The following is a 6,000-nucleotide window of genomic DNA, read 5'->3' as shown; positions in this document are numbered from 1 at the left end:
CACCTAGTAATAAATTATATGCGTAGAAACAAAGCTATCTTAAAGCATTGCCGCAGTTTCTTGAAAATGTTAACTACAATGCACCTCCTTCAATATTCAAAACCTTAATACAATTAATGTCCACTCCAAAATAACCAGCACAGACCAGTGACATCCACAGAAGCATTAAAAAGATAATGGGTAGGAACATGGGTGCCAATGACAAATTTCCAGACAGTAGAGAAAACATCTTGGAGCAGTCAATTTTCTGCAATGCCAGCCCATTTTCTAGCAAAAAACTTATTAGCACATGGAAACCTGCAAGCTTACAGGCACTTTGCAAAATCCAATATGATTGCATGAGGAGGCACTCATACAGAGACAATGATGTACATCTCTCCTATGTTACTTTCCAACTTTACAGCCTTTAACTTTTTCTACCAGCTTTCAGCCTTGAAACCTCGGCTGTTAAAATTCACAAACGAAGGTGATAAACCACACATGAGATACGTCATACTTTCATGACAGCATAATACACCAACCCTATTTCTGAAACGAAGAGGTAATGGGTGGCTGAAGCAGGCGACATATTTGGCATTATCCATAGATGGCACCCTTGTCTATCTAGAGCTTCAGTACTTCATAAGATAATATATGAACCCCTGGATTGCAATTAAAATGCAAAGAACGCTGGCAGAAAAACTGCGATGCTAAAAGGTCGAGTTAAAAAAAAAAGGCACATATCAATTGCTGCCACCAAGCTTCGCCCAGAAAACATGCAGTATTCTTAATACCTACAGATCACTGCAATGTCAAATCTGTGCATGCCAGACCGAAAGCAAAATATCAATGTCTGTTGTCACCGAATGAGATTACCGAGCTCACAATTATGCTGCCAGAAAAGGAACCATGCGACCAGCAGCATCAATTAGTACCATATTAAGCAAAAATACAAAATGCCAATGTGTAGCACCGACACACTATAATCAAAAAGTTAATGTGTTAAGTATCATATTTAGAACATGCCCTTATCCCCCTCCCTTTCCCATTCTTTTTGAGCTTGGTGATCGACACAGTCTTCAGAGACTTTCTCCGAGAATGTCCGCATGCCTCCGAGATCTGTACCTCATCTTAAATACAGTTTCATAGCTGGGAGAACAATATGCACTCTTATATAAACATTAACCCATTTGCTTCTGCCATTCCATCCACGAGAGCACAGAATCACCAACGTTGCTGGAAAGAATTAACAATTACTCGCATGGGAAATGCTGCGTGTGAGCAATTTTATTCAGTAGGATATATAGCTGATGTAAACAGCCAATGCATCACACTGATCAATACTTTGCAAGCTTTTGAATTTCTAAGTATGGGCCCAAGCTATATCAGAAGTGGCAGACTTGCGAGTCAGTCTTAATCCTCCTCTTGCTGATCAAGTCAGACTCACTACCCTTAATATAATCGAAAAGTTGGTGACATTTGCAGCTCGCACCCCCCTCAGTGCAAAAAAGCAGCGCACAGGATTTCACTGCCTGTGATGCATGTCTCCTGCAATGCTACAGTCATGTTCAAAACAAGCAACAAAAACATTTTTTCTTTTCTTCCTGCAGTATAGTTTCGAAGCTAAGGAGCAACTAGTGTCAGCTGGCATAAAGCATAAGAATTACGATCAAAAAATCAGCAGCCAAACAATCTGCTTATATTAATTGAAGGCCAAATTTTTAAGCAAAGGTGGCAAATCGCCATCTTCAGAAGCGAACGGGTTAATGGGCTAATGTCTGCTGAAAAGGATTACTGCAAAATACCTGCATGAAAAAGGAATGAGTTACTGCTACCATGTAAGAGGACATATATCCTTTAGATGGCCTCTTAGGGCAACCTGTTTACCAGCCATAAGTTTTGTGGCATCACTTCCTGCAGAAACTTCAGTTTGCCCATGCTTTTCACTCAAAGATATGCTCTTTGCCCCAAGCTACTGAACACTGTGCGTCCACTATAACAAGAAAAATGCTAGCATATGCAATGCCTTTACAGACTGCCAAACAGGAAGAAATAAAGCGGCTTCAAAATGTGGATAAAGAATGACAGCATGTCACTGTTGGCCTACAAGTTGACACAGGGTGTTCCCAACAGATGCAAGGAACCTATGCTAACAACCATGTCTTTATCTACAAGGTTAACTTCACTGTGTAAGTGTATGCTAAAAACACAAGTATACACAAATGTACAAGGCACAACAGCAGTGACACTGCAGTGAAGTGCAAATGGAAGAAATATACTGAATATTAGGTAAAATTTATGTTCATCTAATTTTACATGACCTTTTTTGAAGCATGTCTAAATTGCAGTTACAGAAGCCATTACGCACAATGATCAAGGTCCTTAATTTCAGTTAAAATTAATTTTATGCATTTTTTGTGCCCTGAGCAAGTGCTGTAGGCATTCAGTGAAATCTGATTTCTACCCAAAAAGGCACCTCTAAGAAAATGTAACCTGCCAGCAAGAAAGAAAGCTGAAGGTAGCCTGTGAAACAAATAGTTAATCTTGAACCCATTCCAGATTCGTACTTTTCATTTTGCTGCGGACTCATCCTTCCTTTCAATTCTTTTTATTAACACCTGATACCACCACTGCTGGCAAAAAAAAAAAAAAAAAAAGCATTTGATACATTGTGCAAAAAAAGCATTAACAGTATATTATTTCTGCAGTCAAAAACAAACAAAAAATGTACCCCAAAATGATTCTTTGAACTGCTCTATTTCTACATACCCAGTTTTGAACTCAAACTGCATCACTTTTTTTTTTTTTTTTTTTGCTTTCTTGGCTCCAAAATTCAGGAAAAAGAAATCTGAATGAACAGCCCTAATTACGAATAATTGGATGAGTAAGCTTCTCATCCTTTCCTGTGCTGAATTACAAAAACAAAACCACACTTTTCATATAATTACAAAGATGTGCAGAATTTGTCAGCACAGAGTGAGAACCAAAGCAAGGATCACAAAAAATGTACATGCAAACAAAAGGCAAAAAAAAAAAATAATAAAGCACGAACGCTAGTACCTGTATGCTTGGCACAGGTATACACCTAGTGATAACACAAGAGGATAAGTCCTTTCACAAGACTAAGCAACAAAAGTGAACACCACAACCGTAGGCAAGCCTGACATGCAGTAAATGGTCACAATTCAATAGGAAAAGCACTCTGATTGCAACCCTTTCATAAGAGGTCAGGCAGCACTAAGAAGTACCAAAGCAGTTTACAGATTCCAAACGTCTGCGCTACGAACAATCATAAATAATTTCAGAGCACTGTGTAGCAAACTCACTTCTATTAGAGGTAATTTATGAACCGAGAAATCTACTTTGTTTATCAACATTGTAAAAAACTTTCCAGAGGACCTTAAAAGCACCATTCATATCAAGATACCCGTGCTGCTTAGTCGGATGAAGTGACATTGAATATATTTCACCAAGGTAAACAAACAAACAAAAAACGTTTTGTTTCGTTTTCTCTAATCCTTGGTCCCCTGTCACTTGTGTCATTTTCAATATCCTACGTAACACGGAGGCCGCAATCAATAACAGAAGACCAACGAAAAGAAAAAAAGAAAGGAAAAGCTACAAAACAAGGCCAAAGACCTGCACTACAAGGCAGTTGAAAAAAGTTTTCACAGCACAATACCACACGAAGCAACAACAGTCTATTCAAAACAAATAAGTAAGAGTGAAGAGCAGCCAGTTCCATCTGTCTTGACAAGCTTCACTTCACTTTGCACTACAATAATTGCAAGGTACAACCAATGGGAGTGACCTTCACAATCATGTCCACAATAATCAGACAGAGCCAACATATCCAAATTGAGATGCTGCTTTTGTGTAAATTCAGTGGTGGTGGTGGTAGGGTGAAGAAATAGCAAGGAAGGCAGCCAAGTGGCATGTTGCTTAGATAAAAATGTGGCAAAAAGCAACCCATCAAGAATGTGACTTTTGTTCTTTGCATGCACAGTACAGGACACTGATACCCGAATGAACAGTTAGTACGTTCTCCTGAAACACTCATTTCGAACCAATGGTGTCAAAATGCACCAGCGGTGGTCAGCAGTGGAAATGGGTAGAAGCCAGATTGGTTGGGCAACCAGTTAGAATTTAGTTTCTCTGCACTGAAAATAAGCCTTGGTCAAGAAAATGCCAAGATAAAAGCCGAAAAAGGGGTGAGGCAAGGTGGTAAGGGGGGAGGGGAGTCACCGGTGATAGCCTTCTAACACTACCAATAAAGAAACATTAGCTATCCACTGCAAGTGTGCGTGGCACGATTCTGATGTCCAATCCTGGCACTAAATTGATGTTTTTACCTTATCCTGAACACTCGGAGATAGCTTTCTGTGGATATGCAGCCAAGGCTACAGAGGCAGAACTCCACTCACTGCTTTACTTACACCACTAAGAAGTACAGGCATAAATAGCATCAGTTATAGTTTCAGTTCTGCCTTGACGTCTAATTACGTTTTTGAACAGTCAAGTACGCAAAAATGTGCTCCTTTACGCTACTAAAGGCCTATGTGAATGCAAATTTGCAGCTAATCAACCGCCCACATAACGTACATTGTCAAAACAAGTGTATTGCAAAAGCTTAGAGAAACCGGAGGGGAGAGACAGCAAACATGGCACATGTACGCTTCAGCCGATTCCCGACAGGCAGCACATCCATCAGCATGTGCATGGTGTATCTTAATAACATTAAAATGCACTATACCCGCTAACACTGTATGCATTAGTATTAAAGTATGAACCTGATGTAATAATAGCATAAAAAATTCCGCAACCACATAATATTCCAGAGCATGATAGAATTTCTGCAGGGACTGTATTCTGTTCCACAGTAAAATGGCGCATGTCGTCTCTAGCTTTGGCTGCATGGCCACAAAAAGTTGCTCCCAAGAATAGTGGAATAACTTGCCATTTTCAATTCAGCAATTCTTTGTGCCTGGAACACATGACAAATCCCTTTAACCCCCGCTGACATGTACACAGGGAGGTGCAAAAGCAGCAAAAACATGTTACAAGACATTGGTTAATGCCGGACCGCAAAATTAACAAGCGAACAAATAAACCAAAAGCTACACCTATGCCTAAGACGTTCCAAATGCTGCAGTGTTAAAAGCATACTCAAGACACTTCTTAACTTGAACTCCCCGTTATTAAAGTGACACACTGGTTTCATTAACATCAACTCTTAAATAAATCATTCTACTTAAAGTTTTAATATACCAGCACTGCTGCGACATGCAAGTATAGTTACAATCTATGGTGGAGCTGTAGAGCAACTATGCGTTTTATCAGCTGATTATAAACATTTACAGTAAACTGTCAAAACATCCTGCACATTCTCCGAGAATGCAGCTTTTTTGGCAAAAGTATCCAACATGCTAGTTCCTCAGGAGAAAGTAACACTTTCCAGCGGGTTTCATACAGCAGGTGTATTCAGAGCAGAGTTGTAATAAAACAAGATATGAGTAAAGATGGCATGTTACAAAATGCAGAATCTACAGCCTTTTCTACTTATCATATGCTCTGCAAGCCTGAAAAGGGGTTGGTATGCAAAAATTTGAAGCTGATCATTTAATTAAAGGAGCTAATAGGGATTACCACAAGAATGTTAGAAAAAATAGCTCAATCCGTCAGCTAATAAATGCATGCAGCAATACCTCAACACAGAAAACCTATCAGTTTGGCAGTATAGCAGTTTGATTGCCTTATATAAAATTGCAAATGCATGCACTGAAAGCATGTTGAAAAGTTGCCAACATCTGCTAAAATTGAGAAAAATCTTTGAAGGCAGAAAACGTCCAGGTGACTACATTTCTTGCACTGAGAAATAAACAAGTAATCAGAGAAAATTTCATTTCAAAACCTAGTCATAATAATGAATGCAAAAGTCAAGCCTACCTATGCCAAATGAAAGCACATCATGTATGGCATCATGAAGGTTGGAGCGATGCATTTTCTGAAGTGCACCACAAA

Source organism: Amblyomma maculatum, chromosome 1 (genome assembly GCF_055883805.1).
Source record: "Amblyomma maculatum isolate TAMU_Amacu chromosome 1, ASM5588380v1, whole genome shotgun sequence".
Classification (NCBI taxonomy): Eukaryota; Metazoa; Arthropoda; class Arachnida; order Ixodida; family Ixodidae; genus Amblyomma; species Amblyomma maculatum.
Note: the sequence above shows the minus strand (reverse complement) of the source record.